Consider the following 23,909-nt stretch of genomic DNA (forward strand, 5'->3'; position numbering starts at 1 on the left):
GAGGGAGAACCTTCTCAATGTCAGAAGGGGCAACAGCTCCCAGAACTTCTTCCAACCACTTCTCACTCTAGCCACAGAGGTAGATCCAGCCCTACATCCAGCACATAACATGTCCCCCTCCCCCCCAAAAAAAAAAAATAATAATAATAATAATAATAATAAACTTCCATGCACTCAAGAGTCTCACCAGCAAGATCACTCCTTTCACGCCTGACATTCTCCTAATGCTCTCCTCGACACACCTCTAATACCACTACATCTCTTATGCACCCACTTATCACAAACGCAGCACATGATGGAATTAATTCCCACGCCTTTGTGGCAAATCGTACATGGCCACTCTCCTTCATCTTTGACAATACCGCCATCGCTTTTGTTTTATTTACATTTGCTCTTAAGCCTTTGTGCCCCGTACCACCTCTCCACTTCCTAAATCTTTCCTCCGCCTCCCTTTCATTCTCAGCAATATACTGTATATATATATATATATATATATATATATATATATATATATATATATATATAACAATTTTCCAAGTTGGAATGTTTGGGGATAACCAATCCTAGTTACCTCCAGAGCAACTTGAGAGAACTCCCACCAGCTAGGATTGAAAGTTACCCAGATTAGACTAATCATGTCGTTTAAGCTCTTCAGCACAAGGGCATACTTTGTATTTATTATGAAGCCATACGATTTTATGCACATTGGGACTCGCGATTTTATTAAGCCGAGAGAAATCTCTGGAGTCAAAGGATTCAGAGATTTTAAAATGTGTGGGCTGTCCATCTCCCCGCCTCGGCTGACTGCTTCACCGCCAAACATGTCCCGATACCTGCACATTTTTGTTCTCGGGCACCTGCTGTTCAATTTTATTTCTTACTTTTAATCTCTCTCTCTCTCTCTCTCTCTGGTGATGCAGTGAGTCATCATCATCATTATCTTTCTCCATTCGTGACCTTTTGGATGTTAGGTCTGTTTCATCTCAGCCGACTTATCCGTTAAGTTTACAATTTAATCTTGTTCTCTGTCTACTTCTCAGTCAATATATTAGCTTCCTCTCCCTTACCCTAATATTTGAATAGAATTGAGATTTGCTACGTTCTTCACTTCGAGAGGTCCTTCCTAAGATGATAAAATCGTCTGGCGGAAAAAATAAATAAATAAAAACGTCATCACACCGCTAGAGTTAAATCAAGAGGACCGAAAAAAAAAAAAAAGACACCTTGTGTGCCTGGGCTACGTTGCACAAACTAACTTACCGGTATAACTTTTCTCCCGTAACTAAGATTTGTCTTTGTAGGAAGAGACATGAGAATATTTTGCATTCTCCATCCCTTTTCCTTACTGCAGAAACATATGTATTTCATTAGTCTGCGAATCTTGCCCACGAAACCTAGCTGAACTACCCATCCCATTATACAGTGGCAGTTACAACGACGAAGACGACGACGACGACCAATTTCAACCGAATTTTGCTTGGCCTAATCCTCAGAGAACGGTGGCTAAAACTGATGACTGAGATTGCGAGCGCATCGCATCCTACTGTGTTAGTCGCTAGGGTGCACCGGAGTGGAGTACCGTACGCTAATCAAGGTGAAGTAGCTACTCTATCACTCAGACTCGACTCCTACACTTAAGGACTACTGTTCTTAGCTCCTTCAATATCCAGGCTCAATAAATACGTCTGATTGTTCCAAGGAAAAAAAAAAAAAGAAGGAAAGGAAGTTATGACGATGGGTGCATCACGTTAAATCTGACTCCTTCCCAACGACAGCCTTCATTTGAACCGAACGAGATGTGTGGCTGTACCAGATAATATTTATGTATATATATATATATATATATATATATATATATATATATATATATATATATATGTGTGTGTGTGTGTGTGTGTGTGTGTGTGTGTATACGTATGCATGTATATATACCGTATATATATGTACCGTATATATATATATATATATATATATATATATATATATAAAACGAGAAGTCATTGTAGTGAAGGAGATACTGGCGGAGATAACGGGGTACATCACGTCCAACTGTGTTAGCCGCTACGGTGCACCTCAATGGAGTAATCGCAGTGAAGATATTTAAGGCATTCAGTATCATGACATCTTTTTCTTTTTCTTTCTTTTCTTTTTGCTTTCTATATGCATACGTTTTTATTCAGCTTAGCAGGGACTTTTCGACCACGAGATCAAGTATACCCTTCAAAACTCCTTCACTACCAAGATCCCCTTACGCTGAACAAAACCCATTAGAAACACAGTAGCTACAATAAAGTAAAAACCCCTTATTTACGATGTTGTCTTCTATATTACATTCTTACCATCAACAGACGTTTGTATTCAATATCGAGGAGAATATTGGAATTGGAGAGGCTAGATAATATATTCAAACATTTTTACATGAAAAAAAAAAAATCCCTTAAGATAAATATGATACTGTAGCCTCCACAATGCCATGAGGTATATTCAGTTATATTCTTGCCAGCTTCAGACGATTTCACACAACACATTTACAGTCATATTCTTGCTACCTTCATACGATTTTAATCAACTCTGAACAGACGTTCAGTAAATAGGATTAATGAAGGCTACCTCCAGTCTCTCCAGTTCGAAGTCTCTCCGAAGCTGAATAAAATATCCAGGCAGTAAGCAACAATAAAACAAAAAATAGTCGTGAGGCACAAGCAGTAAAATGTAAAATACATCGTATGGAAAAGGATAATGATTCCGACTCGACTTGTTTTCTGCTTGATCAGTAGTGTTTCCTCCGACTGAATTTCAGAAGTGTGCTCCGAATTTCTTAGTCCCCACCTTCTCTCTCTCTCTCTCTCTCTCTCTCTCTCTCTCTCTCTCTCTCTCTCTCTCTCTCTCATATATATATATATATATATATATATATACCTTATATGTCAAGGGCACAGTAGGTCAGCTATCACTGATATATATATATATATATATATATATATATATATATATATATATATATATATATATATATATATATATATATATATATATATATATATTATCTGTCAAGGGCAGAGTAGGTCAGCTATCACTGATATATATATATATATATATATATATATATTATACCTTATCTGTCAAGGGCAGAGTAGGTCAGCTATCACTGATATATATATATATATATATATATATATATATATATATATATATATATATATATATTATACCTTATGTCAAGGGCAGAGTAGGTCAGCTATCACTGAAACATTATATTCATCTCAGCAAGGTTGTCAACATCAATATTCATGACACTATTGATCTGACGTTAGCCTGAATAACATACCGTAGATAGGTGCGTCATCAACCCTCTCATGGTCGGGGCTACTCTAATTCAAGAATTCTATTCCAACTATCACTAGACGATTTCATTCAGCTGAGAATGAATACAGAAGCCTGAAAGTGTTAATACAATCACAATTAACATTATTATAGTTGAGACAATTCTGACATTCTATTCCAGAAAAAGCCAGATAATGTTTCTTCAGCTGAATGGGTCACAGGAGTCTGACTGTTTATTGGCTAATAAACAACTCAAGAGAACACGGCATCTATAATGCATCTCTGCCGCTACATTTGGTTTACAAGACGTCCCTCATCGTGAAGGTTTTACTAATACTTTGTCCACTTTCACTTGGCCTAAAACTGCCATCTGTTAAGATGTAATGGGTGATTGTATCACGCCTATCACCAAGTATTAGGTACGGATGCAGAACCGTAAATGCTTTACTCTGCTACTGATCACCGAAAACTATGCTGCAAAAAGACTAAAATCTACGATTAGGTAACGTATAAATAATAATACTCTCTCTCTCTCTCTCTCTCTCTCTCTCTCTCTCTCTCTCTCTCTCTCTCTCTCTCAGTAGACAACAACAAAAATGACCAAAAAGAAGGCATGTACAAGGAAATTTACTTCCAAAATACACGCTGCAAAAGATGAACACAAACGGCCTCATTAAAAATCTGACCCCTTCCTAAGCCAGAGGGGCCTGGCAAGTGTATATTGATTCTTTTAACGATGGGTGAGCTAAACAAACACGCATCAGTCGCCAAAAGACGGAACGCTGAGTGAGCAGCAATGTTTACAGTCCCTAAGTCGCTGGGGTAAGGTACACACCGTCGGCTCTTGAAAAATAGGCAGGTTCCGTCCAGTATCCCTTTCGGTGATTGCCTTGTTTTCCTCACCCTTTTTTCATATGCTTTTCCTTTACATTTTCTTCTCTTTGTTACTGATATTTTACTTCACAGGAGTATTACATATATTTATCTTGTTTCTTTTTACTATAGCCACGTCGGCTCGAAAATGGGAGGTTCAATTAGTCGTTTTATGTTTTGGCTCCTTTTGCGCACTTTACCTTTTTCTTTACACCGGTTGTGCTGCTGTTTTTTAGTTCTCTCCAGTCCATCAAAGTACCAGTAATCATGGTTTCCTTACATCCATCACAATAGCATAATGTCTTTCTAGCCTCACAGCAGCTTGAGTAACCAGGGTGACAATACATCAGCCGAACGAGCTTACTGACTAAAAAAGACAATGTACATACAGCAGTTTCACCCTAGCACTAATTACATATTTACAGAAGAATACCATACACTTTATTATTTCCCTAGCTGTCAGAATTATGCTCCTTTTCTAACGTAATCCGTTCCCAGGTATAACTGAATTCTATTTTACTTAAATCATCAGTTACAACATTCATTCTTATCTCACTCATAGTTCTTAAGTCTACCCACATTTAACTTATCTCCCTAAACTGCTACAGTAATCTGACAGTTAACTAAAGTGGACTATAATCTGCCCAACTATCTAAACAAATCCAACTTTACTATCCAGGCTACCCGAAGTTTTCTGAACCGAGCTGAACCAAAGCCATCCTCAGGAGCCAACAGTGGCGAGGGTAGCAGCTAGACACTTTGATGGATCACTCGCCACATAAGGTGTGTGTGTGTGTGTGTGTGTGTGTGTGTGTGTGTGTGTGTGTGTGTGTGTGTGTGTGTGTGTGTGTGTGTGTGTGTGTGTGTGTGTGTGTGTGTGTGTGTGTGTGTGTGTGTGTGTGTGTGTGTGTGTGTGTGTGTGTGTGTGACAGAGAGAGAGAGACAGAGACAGAGACAGAGACAGAGAGTCTGTACACATGGAACGCTGGTCATAAAGAATTTGTGGGCATATCTTCATAAGGGAATGAATATAGATATGTATTTGTGAATGTACAGTATGTTTGTGTCTGTACGTATAAATGAGTATGCATGATGTATGGTATGTATTGTATGTACATATATGCAAGTGCATGTGTCTATGTATGTTGTATGTGTTTATGTATGTATAAAGGTATGTCTCTAAGTATGAATGTATGTATGTATGTATGTAGTCTGTATCGCGCCAACACTGCAGCCCACACACCACTAAACAAACACTCCTAAATGCCACAAAAGGCTCAGTGATATCATGGTTTTACACTGCCCACCTTTGAATTCAACACTTTCAGTACCATGACGCTTTTATTACCGCTATCTGAAGACGATTTTTTTTTTTTTAGTTCAGAGGGATTAATGAAGCCTATTACCTAATATCCCCCGCTTGAAAACTCCCCAAGTTGAGTAAAAACATCGAGTGCCAGCAAGAATAACCAATAAAATGTCATCGTCCTGAAAGGATTAACGGACACTGTTTCCAATCCATTCACTACAGGGGTCTTTCGTAACCCCTTCAGCTCCAAGGCTCTGTCTTTCCTAGACTGAATGAAATCGTCTTACGCAAGCCAGAATAAAGTACTGTATGTTTGGGATGGGCCTAAACGAGTTAACCTGAATTAAATCGTGTGAGAGAAGCCAAAAGGGTTAATTAAACAGAAATCACAATATTTAATTACGAGTTGAATTATTCACCTTATACTACCAACAGCAAAAGTCCTGTCCTCTCTCTCTCTCTCTCTCTCTCTCTCTCTCTCTCTCTCTCTCTCTCTCTCTCTCTCTCTCTCTCTCTCTCTCACTAATTCTCAACGTTATCCTCACGAATCTGCAGCAACCGACACTGACTCCTTTTATCTGACCACAGATTAATAATGCCATCACTCTTGCTTGCACTGAATTCCTGTAACTGTTCTTCAAAATTCATAAAAAAAAAAAAAAAAAACGCAGGAAATGCAAGAGGACCTTGTAGGTAACAGTATCTATCTATCTATCTGTCTACACACATATATCATCATCATCAGCAGCAGCAGCAGCCATAACTAGTCCACTGCTGGGCAAAGGCCTCCCCCAACCTTTTCCACGAATTCCTTGACTGAGCCAATCTTTGCCACGTTTTCCCTGCAAATTTCTCTATCTCATCTCTCCATCTTCTGTCTGGCCTTTTTCTGCTACGCTTACATTCTCTTGATGTCCAGTCTGTCAGCCTCTTACTCCATCGGTTATCCCTTATTCTTGCTATATGGCCTGCCCACCTCCATTTCTGTTCTTTTATAACTTCTATAAAATCTTTGACTTTAGTCTACTCTCTCACCCAAGTTGATCTTTTCCTGTCTCTTAAAGATATTCCCGACACTGACCTTTCCATTGCTCTCTGAGAACGGATTAATTTATTTTCCATTGATTTTGTCAGTTTCCAGGTCTCACAACCATACGTCATAGCTGGAATTATACATCCGTTATATACTTTTCGTTTCATACAAACTGGCAAGCTACTTTTCATAATGTCCCTATGTTTACCGAAAGCTTTCCACCCAATTGTAATGTGTCTTTTTATTTCGCTATCATGATCCTTCGTTAATTTTGGTATTTGTCCCACGTAGTTGTACTCCTTAACTTCTTCAAGAATTTCATCGCTTATTCTGATAACGCTCTTTGGTGTTGGTGGATTAAGCATTAGTTTTACTTCGGTTCATCTTCAGTCCTACTTTCAGACTTTCTCTGTTCATGTCACTTAACATTTCTTGCAATGCCTCCACTGTTTCTGAGATTAGGACAATGTCATCTGCAAATCTTAAATGGTTTAGCTTTTCTCCATCAATGTTCACTTCTTTGTTTTCCCAGTCTAGCTAGACACACACACACACACACACACACACACACACACACACACACACACACACACATATATATATATATATATATATATATATATATATATATATATATATATATATATATATATATATATATATATATATGCGAGAGGACCTTCAAGTATCTATCTAACTATATCTATCTATCTATCTATATATGCGAGAGGACCTTGTAGGTAATAGTATCTATCTATCCATCTATATCTATCTATCTATCTATCTATATATATATATGCTATTGATATCAGGGCCGTTTCAAGTGGCACAGAGACTTCGTAGCTCCTCTTCCATAGTGCTTTAGTTTGCATATTAGCTACACCATAACATTCCCTTGTATGTTACATTTTTCACCTTAGGATATCGACAACGTCTCCATCAATAACAAACAAATGGATGCTGCGGTATAACGTATAGAACAAACTGCTCTGGAAGAGGTGTTAATTATTCAGGAGCACTCATAATGCGACCGTCTATTCCTTGTCTACATCCAGGAGCCATAATCTCGTCAGCAAAGCAGACCGTCAAGCATCTCTTCCATAGCTATATACAGTAGTTTACGGTACTTAATACACCTTACTGTTCTCTTGTGTTATGTATGCGTTTTTGTAATATCGTGACAGACTGCAGAAAATACATACGAGAAATCATTAACATGTCAAGTGCTGGGACAATCAAGCAGAGAGGAAGTTTTACAAAGCCTCTTAACCCGACGAGAATGCTACCTACCTCTGTCCACCCCTGCCCCTCTTAACCATTTCAGGAAGGCGGCATGTTTTATTAATTCTTGCTATTTCCAGACCATTTTAAGTAGGTTTAGGGAGACCTCTTGTAGTGAAGATGTAAACAAAGGTTCTATTTGACCTTCTCAATTCGTAGTCTCTTACACGCTGACCCCACTCAGCTGAACGTATCAAGAACAGAAAAATATGCCATCGGAGTACGGGAATTAACTGGAGCTCATCACACATTTTCCACTACGCTACATAAGACTTAGCCCGTATTTTCTCTTTCTAAGCGAGTTATTTTTGGATATGGCTGGTCAATGTCCTTTTGTTTGTTTTTTGTGCAAAGTATGGCGATGCTTGAATGATTTATATAACACAGAGTAAGACAGTATGGTGTAGGTGGCTCAATTGGTAGAGAGGTGGCCTGCAGTCCTAACGGACCCAGGTTCGAATCCCGGCTGAGGCAGGGTACAGTTTAAGGATTTGAATTTCATTAAACCAGGCTTTACTGATCTACCAGAAGACCCGCCGACATGTCGTAAAAATACCCCCGCTAATACCAATACACCAGTCCTGTATGAGACAGCCCTAGCATGTATTCAATATGGACGGTGGGTGTTAGCGCCGAAGTGGTGACATGTACAGGTGTATGGTATGTAGGAGGACTGCTGGGCCTTGATAGCAGGCCGTGAAGCCTATGCCCAGAGTCGGACACAAAAAAAAAAAAAAAAAAAAAAAAAAAAAAACAGCAAGATAAATCGCTTAGGAAAGGGTGTTCTGAGCTTCCTTAATCGATGAGAATACGCGCCCTCATGTCTATAATAATGACCTGTTCTCTAGTACAATACACAGAAATAATACTAAAGATCAGTATATTCTGGCCTACCCATAATTTCCCTCAGCCCATATTTCCACACTTACTTGTATGTGTTGAGAGGGCAGGGTATCAGTGGCCTACACCCAAAGAATCAGATTACACCTGACGGCATTCACTTCACTCCATTTCCAGTTTGTCTGTCACCAAACTACCATTACTTTTATTCTTCCCCCTTTCTTCATCTTCTTACTACATGAGTACCATATTACTATCAGCATCATTATTGTTAGCTATACTTATGGTTTAAAATCCACAATGTCGTGACTGTTAAATGTCTGAATAATGTTTCCACCGTCGTAATTATTATTTTTATTTTTATTATTTTTATTATTATTATTATTATTATTATTATTATTATTGATGTTTTTGCTGCTGCTGCTGCTGTTATTGTAGTTGTTGTTGCTGCTGCTGCTGCTCTTTTTGTCATTCCGCCCCTGTTGCTGTTTCATATTTTCTGTATTTTTCCTTCATTGACAATAGTACAAAAATTCATACATAACAGGACATCTGTTTTTATAGAGCCGCGTTGTTTGATTGTTTATTTGTATGTCCTTCAATCACCCCCAGACCAAGGGCCAGAGACCCATATATATTATGAATCAGGGTGATCCAAGGATGATTTTTTTGGGGGGAGGTGTCAAAATTCAGATCTGTGTCATTTGAGGTCACCAGTAGTGTTCGCCTTTTTGGCCCGGGCAACGCCGGGTACCCTTGTACCCGAATTTTTGGCATGGAGACTCATGACGTACAGTTCGGACATAAGCTATGAGAGACTGGCCTTCGAGGTCATTTGAGGTCACCGGTCGGAGGTCATTTGAGGTCACCGGTAACACGCTTGAAAGACTGGACCCACAGCCCAGGTTTTGGCATGAAGACTCACATGACCTCCAGTTCGGGCGTAGGCATTGTGAGGTTGACCTTCGAGACCATTTAAGGTCACCGGTCGAAGATCATTTGAGGTCACCGGTAACAGTAAACAAGTGCGCAAAAATAATGTGCGTTAGTCTGCGAAAGCTGAAATACAGAGTTCCTGGACCTCTTATACTCCCTTCTCAAAAGCATAAGAGGTACCCGGTACATGGTCTTTCTGGAGTAGAAAGAAAGACTGAACAAGAACAAATAGGATTAGAATGTTCGCCTCTTTGGCCCTGAAACGCCGGGTACCCCTACTAGTAACGTAATAAAGTTACCACTCTTACCGCAAGACTGAACATACCTGGGATCCTATCCATAAAGGATCTTAATTCTACAATACACGTGTCTCTACAGCAATCAATTGTCAGGAATCATTTTGCTTTGTCGTATTTTTCCATTTCAATCTTCACTCTAGTTTGTCTGTCAATGTTTGTTAGTGGTATGAGAGAAGATAAATTAACATCCACCCTCATCTACAACTTAGAATGAAAAGAATAAATAACCAGCGTTATCTACAACTTAGAATGAAAAGAATAAATAACCAGCGTTATCTACAACTTAGGATAAAAAGAAAAATGTTCTTGCATAAAGGCCCTGCATAACGTTTGGTAAAGCCACATTGACTGATACCACAATAAGGATGCACCACACGACCACACAATTTATCAGATACGGTACCCTCGAACAGGCTACCCCTACTCCATCAGACAGAAATCTTCACCCACAACATCGACACACTCCAAACACGTCAGCATAGATATTCAAAACTCGTCAACACAGACATTCAAAACACGTCAGCATACACATTCAAATCGTCAGCATACACATTCAAAACACGTCAGCATACACATTCAAAACACGTCAGCATACACATTCAAAACACGTCAGCATACACATTCAAAACAAGTCAGCATACACATTCAAAACACGTCAGCATACACATTCAAAACAAGTCAGCTTACACATTCAAAACACGTCAGCTTACACATTCAAAACACGTCAGCATACATATTCAAAACACGTCAGCATACACATTAAAAATACGTCAGCATACACATTCAAAACAAGTCAGCATACACATTCAAAACACGTCAGCATACACATTCAAACAATGTCAGCATATACATTCAAAACACGTCAGCATACACATTCAAAACAAGTTAGCATAAACATTCAAAACACGTCAGTATACACGTTTAAACACCAAAATACCCCAAGCACATCGACATAAACATCCCAAGCACACCACCACCACCCACATCGTTCTCAGCCTACACAAATCAACACCAAATTTGCCTGGCCTCTCACCAACTCTGCATGACCCCACCTCACATGGTACTTTGGAGGTACAAGATGACCCCGCATAACGATCACTAGCTCAAAGAAATCGGTTTTCCTGAAAATTCTGTACAGCTATTTGTTGCAGCTTCAAATAATGATGATAATGATCTATCTATCTATCTATTGCCAGAGGCCTTAATCCCGTACGGGGTGGCCACAAACAAATCGCCTTCACATAGCCCTGTCCCCCGCCATTTCACTGCCCCGCTCCCAACTCACACCCTCCTCTCTCATATACCTCTCCACTCCATCCCTCCATCTCATCCTCGGCCTCCCCCTCCCTCTCCCCCCCTCCACCTCACCCACATACACTCTCCTCGTCAGTCTCTCACCCTCCATCCTCTCCACATGGCCAAACCACCTCATTGTGTTCCTCCTAACACTTCCTATCACATCCACACCACAACGCTACCTTTATATCCTAATTTGTCAGCTTGTCTCTCCATGTGACTCCACAGGCTCCTCTTAAATAACTCATTTCCACTGCTTTCACTCTTGACTTGTATCCTTCCAACAACGTCCAAGCTTCATTTCCATACGTCAGAGTTGGTATCACAAAACTGTCATGTAGTAACTTTTTCACGTCCATGTTCACTTCCCTGTTTCCTATCACTGCCTTCAAGGAACCAGCAACCTTTCTTCCTTGTTGTACCATTTCAAGCACTTCACCCTCCAAACCTCCATCCTTACTCATCACACTCCCCAAGTACTTAAACATACTCACATTTTCCATTTCCTCATCATCCAACCTCACTGTACATTCACTGACTTCACTTCTCCCAAAGACCATCACTTTACTTTTCCCTAGATTCACCTTTAGATTCCGTTTCTTACACACTCTCCCAAACTCATCCACCAAGTCTTGCAGCTCCCCTTCGTCTTCACTTAACAACACAGTATCTGCAAACAACAGTACAGGGAGTTTCCAAACACTACCCTCTCTCACTAGGGCCACTCCAACATCCACTGCACTACCTTGTACCTCTTTTATTACCCCATCCATGTACAGATTGAACAACCATGGAGACATGACACATCCCTGTTTCAAACCAACCTTCAGAGAGAAAAATTCACTCAGTTCACCAACCACATGCACTGCAGCCTTAGCACCATCATACATACTCTTCACAGCATTCAACAACTTCACATCTACTCCATATATTCTTAGTACTTTCCACAAACCTTGTCTATCCACCCTGTCATATGCTTTCTCCAAATCCATGAAAGCCGCATACAACTTCTTTCCCCTCTCTAGAAACTTTTCCACTAAAGATCCAAGAATGAATATCTGATCCACACAACCTCTTCCCTTCCTAAGGCCCCCCTGTTCTTCTCCAACTAATTCCCATGTTATTTCCCTAACTCTGTTAAGTATCCTACCTTACACTTTTCCTATTACACTAAGTAGACAAATGCCCCTATGATTACCACACACTTCTTTTTCCCCTTTCCCTTTGTACAATGGAATAATTATACCTGACTTCCAATCCTCCGGGACTCTACCTTCCTCCCAGGCCAATCTGCACATCTTCCACAACCATTCTACTACTATCTCTACCCCATGCTTCAGCATTTCACCACACACTCCATCAATTCCTGGGGCTTTCCCCAATTTGACTTTCTCCATTGCTTCCACAACTTCTATCCTACTGATTTCTTCCTGTCTTCTCACTTCCCTCCTTCTCCCAGCCATTCCCCAGCCACTTATACTCGGATTACTTCCATTCTCTATGGAATAATGATAATTATGGTAATACCAATTATAATAATAATAATGATGATAATAATAATTCCGTAATAATAATGAGCTGATGATGATGATGATGATGATAATGATGAATTATTATTATTATTATTATTATTATTAGGTGGAGGCGCTCACCATCCACTCACTGGATGTAAACTGCTCTCGGGTACCTGTCTTTTCCTCTCTTCCTTCCTTTTTTCCGTCCTTCCTCTTCTGTCTTTCTTTCATTCTTTTCTCTTCCTTCTGTTTACGGGTGACTGTTACACTGTATGACAAGCCAAATGGTTCCCTGCACACCAGGAAACCATTTACTACGCTGGGTGGTAACCATATAACCAAATTATGGCGCCTAGTGGTTTAGAGGGTAATTACGGCGCTCCACTAGGATTCAGCCGGTGCAGGTTTATGTCCAAGGAGTGGTAGGGGTTTATAGATCATGTAATGCCACTCAGAGATAAGTGAGGCTGGTCACTCTCATCTTAAATGTCAGGACCAACTGGCCTAGTCCCGGGCTCCTGCGCTCCTCATGGAGCAACACTGGATTAGATGATGATGATGATGATGATTAATATTATAAAAAAAACAATAAGAATGATGATGATGATGATGATGATGATCATCATCATCATCATCATCATCATCATCATCATCATCATCATCATCATCATCATCATCATATCATCATCATCATCATCATCATCATCATCATCATCATCATGATTAATATTATAAAAACACCAATAAGAATGATGATGATGATGATGATGATGATGATGATGATGATGAGGAGGAGGAGGAGGAGGAGGAGGAGAATGAACTTGCGAACACGAAGTAAAAGAACTTTAAACCTTAAACTTCTACATTCAACATCCAAAGCCCATCACTGTAATACATACATACATACATACATACACATACATACATACATACACATAAGTATCATGTTTCCATTTCCAATATCACTGCTTTATAAGCCTTCTTAAGATTTCGACTCCGGATCGCATATCACCACACCACACTTGAAATATATACCGTAAAATTATAAACTGTCATCCAAATACGCTCTTATCCTAACTACACTGCGTACATCTAGCCGAAAATAATTCAAGACGTTATTGTATAATTACTCTTTTACATCCGCGATCACTAAACGAGAGTGGGTGTTATGTTCTGCTGTGTGTGTGTGTGTGTGTGTGTGTGTGTGTGTGTGTGTGTGTGTGTGTGTGTGTGTGTGTGTGTGTGTGTGTGTGTGTGTGTGAAAATGCATTTTTGTCTTTGGAAGAGATCTGAGACAGTGCATGAGTCGGCTGGTTAGAAAGAGGGGCAGACGGGAAGCACAACACGAAGGAAGGTGTGCCGTGGAAGATGTTGCTGAGTCGAGTCAAAAATGCCTCGAGATTTTTTCTGCCTCAGACAACCCAAACATAATCTGCCAGGCAGCGGGAGGGAGGATGAAATAACGAACGGAATCATGGTCATTTTAGAGAACATTAGAATCGACACAAGAAAAATTAGTTTTGGTCGTGAAACCGACAAAAATAAAAAGCAACACCAATATTTTCTCTCAATTTACCGTGCGTCCCTGGAATTCTACGAGTATATGCCTAGTAAACAAAACTAGATAAAGTAGGTTGAAAAACATACAAGTACAGGGGCACTCCGGAAATAACGTGGAATATTAGCGTGTCGAGCAGAAATTGTGGCGGGGTCGTAAGTGTGGGTTAACTGAACATTTTCCACAAACTGCATTTACGTTTCCACCATGCCGGACGAGAGGAGGGACGCGGTTAGTTATTTTTTTCTCTCTCTCTTTTAATTTCCGGCGGCATGGCGAGGGGACATGAGAGTCTGTTGCGAGTGCTTAATAAAGGACATACAATTTCGCTTCAATGACACATCCAGTAAGCTCTGTAATTACTGACTGCGATAAAGTTCCTCAAGGGTTTAACTCAGCTACTCTCAACTCCTTTAGCCAGGGTTAAAAGGCTTTATTCAGCTAAGCGACTTTATTCAGCTTTGGTAAGACATCAAGACTGTGGGGATAAACCCCTTCAACATTTGGATCTCTCCACATCTGAATATGATGCAATCGTCTGATGTCCAGCAAAAGAAAATTCAAGTACCCGTCCTCAGACTGCAGAAGTACACCTCATTAGGTTGATTACTTTTTAAAATTCATAAACATGGTTAGAAATTCTATTCACCAGTCCTTGCCGTTGGACGTCTTTATTATTATTACCGGTATTATTATTATTATTATTATTATTATCATTATTATTATTATTATCATCCTTCCACCTCTACGACAGGCGCGTAGCACCCGTCTAGCATCAAACTCCCATCCCTTTTCTGTCCAGCTCTCTAATATTAGCAAGAGTTAACCGTTACTCCCAGTCTTTCATTTATGCAACAGGTCACCTCTGGAACTGTCTCCCTCTGTCTGTATTTCCTACTTCCTATGATCTCCAGTCTTTCAAAAGCAGTGTGTCCAGGCATCTCGAAATGAAAGGTTCTTGAATTTGGCTCTCTTTTGTATCGTGTTTGTTTTTTCTTAGAAGGAGCGGATTGCGGGCTCCTGGCCTTTGGTTCTTTCTTCCTTGCATAAAAAAAAGGCATCTAGAAAATATAATTTTACACTTACTACCAACAGCTTATTTCATCCAGCTTAGGATAAACTTTTCAGACGAGAGGTTATACGAAACCTTCACTAACTTCTTCAATAAGACACTTATCCTAAACTGAACATTGGTGACAGCATATCAATATACAGTATAAATGACATCATCCTACCTTTCCAGTTCGATTACTTTCTTCTGCTCTAGACGATTTATGAACGAGATAAAAGAGGCTATACCTAACTGAATTACTTCACAGAGACTTTCCTGAGCTGAATATCAGGGCGTCAGTAAGTACCAAACATAAAGTGGGAAAATACGTCGACTGATTGAGGAGGCTAAAATCTGTGGTTGTGTGATGCAGCCGTAATGAATCACCTGTTACCACCACTACCAGTCCTTATCACCACTATCACACAATTGCCCTCTATCCTGTCCTGTGTTCTTGCTTATCACATACAGCAATGATTCCCCCAGTGTGGTACTCACTTCATTACACTATCAGTCCGCTGCTATACAAAGACCTCTCAGCTTTTAACAGTTCTGATACTAAACTTTGAGCGATCATGATAGTTTAGGGTTATAGACTATGCAGCATGTCACGTGATGCATTTTGTTCTGCAAGGTTTATGCTTCTATAAAGGTCATGCTGCAAAACAATGACGACTTCATTAACTCATAAAATTACAGTATTTAACTTTGTAGCGACGAAGAAAGCGTAGCTGTTTGTGATCGAATCCGTTTTTATGTATCTGCTGTACACATACAGGTACTATACGGTATGTAACCTACGTAGGCCTACCTGTGTTCAGAAATATCTTGTCAGTGTCTGATCAAACGAATAAAAAGTGACACACACTGTGTGTTGGTCTATGAAGAAGTGACTCGATTTTGGTGCATCTCGGTCAAAAGTCAAGAGTCAAAGTTCAGGCATGGCGTTCTGAACATCCTCTCTAGACAAGAAGCAACCAGCACTTAAAAAGTCTGCAATATACCACACATCCATTGCACAGAAAATCAAACACATGAATACAAAAACCAAGATCTACCGCCTTCGCAGTTTAATTATGTATGCAATTCATGTTAATGCAGGACGATTTTGTTCAGGCAAGAGAAATCTAGCAACCAAAAATCAGAAGTAATTTCAAACATTTTCATTTCTACCTACAGAAAGTTCCAGTAAATTATTCAAACCAATGCCCTCGCTTCTCTGGTGGATGAGTTACTGATAATCTATTGTGGGAAGCGCTTAGTTATGCCCTTCATAAACTGAGGAGCCTTACACATCTGGGATGAGATTCACTATAATTTTTACTTAAATCAGGCCACTATAAGACTGTTTTATTCACGTTAGGCGATACCGTTTAGTGATAACGTTAATGAAGGCCGGATGCAATCCGTCGTGTTCGAAAATTCTTCCCTAAGTTGGAAAAAAAAAAAAAATCGTCCGGAGATAGCACAAAAAAAAAAAAAAAGTCACCTATTTCAAAGTATATGACCTTCTGCCCTGGCGCCATTGAACTGCCGGCACCTTCTTTACCTGTCATCAACTGCTGCGATACAGAAAGCCTTATAGGAAATGATAGACTAGGCCTATGGCAGCGGAGGGAGGGAAGTCCTTTCAACATTTTTTTTTTATTAGCGACTGAAACTGCAAGTCATTATTACTCGACTAAATCACTTGTCAATTACATACCGGTTATTTACAGTACTTTTTTCTTTTAATTGAGGTTCCTGCGACTCACTTTCAGAAGAATAAATCGTCTAACGCCAGAATGGAATCCCGATACTAGAGCTGTACCGACCGTGAATAAAATGCTGGCACCGGTAGCCTACGGGAACTGTTTTTCTCATACCGGTACTCTATTACAAACGCTTAATAATGCACCATTTTCGCAGAAGAGATACAGGACAACTGAGGTACCGGATACGTATTGGCAACTAAGAGATGCAGAGGAAAATCTGGGAAACTGCGATTTGTGGAAAGGTTGTGGCAGTATTGAAAGGAACAGGCAAAAAAAAAAAAAAAAAAAAAAAAAAAAAAAAAACTGGACTGACAAGCTTGGTTGTCCAAGTGCTAATGCGAGGTCACCCAGTAATACACTGTAGCCTACAGCTTAGGGCTTTTTTTTTTCCCCCTTTAATCGAGGTTACTTACATTCTGGATCCCCCTCAGAAGACTCCACCATACTACGGTATACGCTTAAGTATGAACTCCTCGAACAATTTGCCTACTACACGATCGGCAGATTAAAAACTCAGACTCCTATGACTCACTCAGCTGAAGAAACTCGTCTAACATCTGGTGGTATACAAGTCTAAAGCTGTCCCGACCACTGGGTTAGTTAATGATAACAAACATTATAGCTAACCACTAAGGCTCCCACCGCTCAGTAAAAGACTCAAATAATCTGACGTTAGCTAGAATAAAACAGGGTACTAATCCCGATCAAAAAAAAAAAAAAAAAAAAAAAGCTAACCATTATTTTCATGCCTCTAACAAAAAAAAAGGGGGGGGAGGACAATTATTTCCGTGCCTCTATAACTGTTCCATATACCAGTACTGTATTATTTTACGGCAGGTATTTAGCCGCACAATGGTTGGCATAGGAAGTATGGCCCGGCCTCCACTATAGGTGGAGGAAATCTTAAAACGAACGAACGGCATAGGAAACTCCGTCTAGGCTAATTTTGCACCTAGGCCTAATACCGGTGCTTATTTTTCCGCTCCGATTAGCCTTTTTTTTTTTTTTTTTACGCGAATTTCAATCAGTTACATAAAATATAAAACTGTACCGGGCAACAGGCATTTTTTTTTTTTTTTTTTTTTTTGTGTCCGACTCCGGGCATAGGCTTCCTAACCCGCTCCGAAGGTCCTCCTACATACCATACGCTATCACCACTTCGGCGCTATTTTCCCGCCCTCCATATTGAATACATGCTAGGGCTGTCTCATACAGGACTGGTGTATTGGTATTAGCGGGGGTATTTTTTTTTTATGTCGGCGGGTCTTCTGGTAGATCAGTAAAGCCTGATTTTATGAAATTCAAATCCTTAAACTGTTCCCTGCCCCAGCGGAGATTTGAACCTAGGTGCGGTAGGACCTACAGTACGCTAACTGAAAATACGTCTTATTACAAACAGGCAAAAAACTTCATCATATATGCTATCCAATGCACTGATTATAATGTACGGTATATGTAGATACAGCATACAGAAAGGCGGACAATATGTCAGATACATATGGTAGGTAAATAGATAGATATATATGGTACTACTCCCAGGTGTGATGCAACAAATTCCCACAGATTTACGCGCCATAACATTTTGCCTATGCCCGCATACATATGACTGCCGCAAGAGTACCGGTACCGTAAGTTTTTTGTAGGGTAGCCTGACAAAAGGTACACAAATTTATTCTTATGAAATGTTTTCCTTGATATAACATCACACCATGGATACACGCCAAAGCAACAACAAAACCTGTTAATTCCTCGACATTACTGCAGCGCGACTAAATTATGTGCATAAAATACGATTTAAATATCATCACAATTATCAGCTGTTAAGTCTTTGGTAGTACCGGTATGTTACTACAGCAAGGGTCAAATTAGCTTTTTTTATTAAAATACTTGCGCTTTACCTTTGATTTGTTATATTACTGTAGAAGGACAAGTTAAAAGGAAAAAATATGTTCAAAGATCTTATTAAATGATAGCATATAATCAAGACGAGGCTACCTACTGTACAGGATGATCACCCAACGTATTCAACTCAGCATTTTGCTTCAGCAAGTGTGACATTATTAACACACACACACACACACACACACACACACACACAGATAGCTAAACTACAAAGTAACACTATAACAAGAGATTAATTAACTGCACATGATTATCTAACACAAATATCTCACATTACTAATTCCAGGAAGAGCAAAATAAACACCCGAACAGAAAATACGCAATTCTTAGACATCTTAACACAACGATTAAAAATAAAAATCTTCTCACGTTGCACCTTTAATACTGATTCAAGGCACATTCTCGACCAAGATATTGCACAACACTGCTGGAAAGAGTGATACCCGGCTGTCAGTATATTTGTTCATTCTAAGCACAACATACACACAGTCTAAGCACCTACACAAAACAAAATACAAACATTTCAAACGCACTAGGTAGATGGACACAGTCTGATACAGAGAGTTAAGCACATTTCAAACAAGACCACACACACACACACACACACACACACACACACACACACACACAGAGTTGATCATTTTACCATGCAATACAAGCACGTCATATCAGCATTCAAATCAAGTGACTCAAACACTGCAAACGACTTCATCAATATATATATATATATATATATATATATATATATATATATATATATATATATATATATATATATATATATACCGGTATATATATATATAAAACATTGCCGTGATGTTAACAAGGGAACAGGTGACATCATTAAAAATCGTAATGCATGTAGACTAACTGATGTCATTAATTATCGAGCACCCCAGGGAAGTGACATCATTAAGCAACATACACTCAAATATTAAAACGTCCAAAGCCACTGACATAAACCACCAAACACCCCATTCAAGTGACATCAATAAACATGTATGCAGGCAAGTGGCATCATTATCATCAAACACATCAGGCATGTGATATCACCGAACAAACACCTTATGCCACTGACATCATTAAACAAAAAGCACTCCAAGCCGGATATCGCAATTAAACATCGAGAAAGTTGGCTACATCGTTTAACACCAGATGCTGTCTTTAGACATCAAACACTCCAAACCAGCAACATCAGTTTGTAAATCAACGATTCTTCTAAAAATTAAATTCTGTAAGCCAGCAGCGTCACTATCAAATTCTTAAACCAGCAACTAAATATCAAATTCTGTGCAAAGGCAACGTCACTGAACATCAAATTCTGTAAGCCAGCGACGCCACTAAACATCGAATTCTGTAAGCCAACAGCGTCACTAACCATCAAATTCTGTAAGCCAGCGACGTCAGTAAACATCAAATTCTGGAGGCCAATGGCGTCACTAAACATCAAATTCAGTGAGCTACCGACGTCAAGAAACATCGGATTTTGAACCAAGACTTCACTAAACATCAAATTTTAAGCCAACGACGTAACTAAACATCAAACTCTGTAGGCTGTCACTAACCATCAAATTCTCTAGGCCAACGTCACTAAACATCAGATTCTGTGGGCCAACGACGTCACTAAACATCAAATTCTGTGGGCCAACGACGTCACTAAACATCAAATTCTGCGGGCCAACGACGTCACTAAACATCATATTCTGCGGGCCAACGACGTCACTAAACATCAGATTCTGCGAGCCAACGACGTCATTAAACATCAGATTCTGCGGGCCAACGACGTCACTAAACATCCGATTCTGTGGGCCAACGACGTCATTAAACATCAGATTCTATAAGCCTGTAAGACTGCGACGTCACTAAACCTTTGGCAATTCAAAGCTTTTACATATAACCACAGACTGCACAAGTACCATACCGGAAGGTATATGACGTTCCAGATACTGAACTTAATACACTCATAAAAGAAACTATATTAAGAAGCCTACTTAATTCGACGAGCATACGGGCCTTGGACACACCTAAGCTTCAAACAATGGCGCCAAACAAATCAACTGCAAGCACTTCAACAAAAACTCGCACTGCGGCTTATTAAACTTCTTAAAAGCCATGACGTCAGCCGGCAACCAAACACGTTATCAAGAACTCTCCCCCCCCCAAAAAAAAAAAATACCAAGTAGATGAATTAAATATAATTCAAACTGGTTAATTTATGTAATCAACAACTAGTGAACCTGCAAAACAACTTGAAATATTGGATATCTCTTATACACCTTAACCCTTCGATCCAGTGACGTAATTTTTTCCTGCTCCGTAGGCCTACAGACGATTAGTTTCGAGTAAATCTCTTGCGGTAAGGTGGGTAAATCAATCCCCATTAACCTCCATTATGGAAGATTTTCTGAGCTAGAAAATAATCATACAGAAAACAAAGGACGTCACTAAGGCTGAAGAAGTTAAGCATATTATTGCTGTGGTCCCAGGCTCATCTGGACATGAAACCATTGGACTGCTTGCTGAAGCTGCCCTTCTGTCGTCCATCCTCCTTCCAAAGGACATGGAGGGATATGTGACGTTTTTCATAACTGGGCATTGGGGTCACTCCGGTATATCGGTGCCACGACGTGAAGGTATCCCTCTCCTTTACCTTATAGACTACTCTTAAAAATCAGAAATCAAACTTTGCAATTATATATATTCTTAAAACTCGGCTTAAACAAGTAAATCTAAAAGTCAGCTATTTAGAACTAAACAGAAGGCACTTCAAAATCTAACAGACAAGCTTAAAATCGGCATGCACCATTAAAAATTGCACCATTAAAAACCAGCTACAGCATGATTTATTATATAACAAATACCATTACTAATCAGTTGCTACAAACACTTTAAATCAGCTGCTCCTGACACCCTTTAAATCAGCTACTACAAACATCCTTTAAATAGTCTGCTCCACCACCCAAAATAGGCTATTATAAATACCATTTAAAGCAGCTACTAACTAAAATCCGCTTTAAATCGACCATTCCAAACACCTTTCAAAATGCTGCTCTAAACACTCTTAAATCGGCTTCAGCAAACACTCTTTAAATCAACTGCTCCAAACACCGGCTACTTAAAACACCCATTAAAACTGTAGTTACTAAAAACATCCATAATAATCTGCCAGTTACAAGCAACTCCCTTAGGCTATCCCATTGAATCAATTAACGTATTAAAATGTTATATTTTTACAATTCTCATGATTTAGTGACCTTTCATTTCGAGTGTGAAAGCTACTTCAAAGACCCTCCTCCCTTACTTCAAAAACTCTCTCTTAAGTTATAAATTGCCTGGAGATAGCAATATTGTAGCAAAAACTGTCATCACATTAAAAACGTAAAAAAAAAATAAATAAAAAAAAATCTGCTCCCTTTAAAACATCGTTAAAATTCATTCAACTGCTACTTACAAACGCGGAATCTGATTACTTACGTACGGTACTACAAAGGATGATATTTGGTCATCAACTGCAAACACACTTAAAAGTCGGTCAATTATTACACACTCAAGAACTGCCTTGTTTACAAAACAGTATCAAAAATCTCCCTTATACAGCCCGAAAAAAGAACTCGATCCTGCTGGGTGACTGGGAGGGGCCGATCACTTATCCCCTTCAGACCCTGATTTTTTTTTTTTTTTTTTTTTTTTTAAGGCTACCTCCAAACGATTTCACTCAGCTCTGGATTGACTTTTCAAACCTTTTTTTTTTTTTAAGCCTTCACTAGCAATCCTGAGCTGCAAGAATAAATATAAATGACGCCCTTCGGTTGATTATATTTAAAATTGGTTACTAGCGTCTTCACTCAGCATATAGCCATCGCTCTTTACTACAAGTTTTCTACTTTATTCTTGCTACTAGAAGACTTTATCCAAGCTCAAGGTGGACTTCTCGAAAAGGAATACAAAAATCTGTCACCTAATTTACATCATTCACCCACAAAAATTGTAAAATGTTATCTCCTTTTAACTTTTCTTCACCATTACTTATACAGTACATTTTTCTTTTTAACTTTTCAACCTCTTTACTCCGATCAAGTATCTATTTTTAATCAAATTTACTACCAACAGATTTTACTCAAATTAGGAAGCAATTCATTAGCACTGTAACCATTTAAGATCGCTATGTACAACTCCAGTTCGAATAGTCTCTCCTGAACCGACTCAAATCGCCTAAAGGAAGCAAAGGTATATATATATATATATATATATATATATATATATATATATATATATATATATATATATATATATAAAGGCTAAATAACTCGGACATCCGTGACAATCGGGTGTCAGCTTTGATATAGCCCTCAATTTACACCAATAATAACAATAATGATAATAAAAAATAATAATAATAATAATAATAATAATAATAATAATAACCAAATTAAGACCACAAGGCTAACCCTATGAAACGTAAGAAAGAAAACACTCACCACAGACGCGTGTACGGCGTATGGATGAGGTGATGGAAGTGCGTTTGTGTAGTTATGCCACCCACCTCACCACAATTTTCTTCAGTGCTTCACCATACTAACTTTTTGTAGTGACAGTTTGAAGGGAGGTTCACTTGTAAGGGGTCAACCCACACTACACATGTAATGTTTTTAAAGCATTCCGTCATATTTTTATCTCACAGTCTTCCTTATTGTCAATTCTCGTATCAGTTTCAATTTACAGTGGCCGCTAAGAATGTCCTGTGTCTCTTGATAGCCGCCTAGTGATGAGATGTAGTCACTGAGGCGAGAGAAGGAACTGCCATACACCCGCCTCCATCTCCTGTGTCACACTTCTACCACATCTGAGGATATTATGTGCGTCCGAGGCTCACAATAGATCGTACGGATGCCAATGTAAACAAATGATGCTAATTAACTAAGGGATGATAAGTACACTG

General features: G+C 39.2%; 1 protein-coding gene across 1 annotated transcript in view; it reads right to left on the reverse strand.

Moving 5' to 3' along the window:
- LOC145414064 (interference hedgehog-like) overlaps nucleotides 1–23,494 on the reverse strand; it is a 217,295-nt gene extending 193,801 nt beyond the window's left edge. The window contains exon 1 of the mRNA XM_080283628.1: nucleotides 23,449–23,494. The gene's annotated coding sequence lies outside the window, so the exon portion shown is untranslated. The remainder of the gene's footprint in view (nucleotides 1–23,448) is intronic.
- Between the last annotated feature and the right edge of the window lie 415 nt (nucleotides 23,495–23,909).

The sequence above is a fragment of the Coenobita brevimanus genome, chromosome 98, assembly GCF_032717465.1.
Source record: "Coenobita brevimanus isolate Jiangsu-jjx chromosome 98, ASM3271746v2, whole genome shotgun sequence".
Classification (NCBI taxonomy): Eukaryota; Metazoa; Arthropoda; class Malacostraca; order Decapoda; family Coenobitidae; genus Coenobita; species Coenobita brevimanus.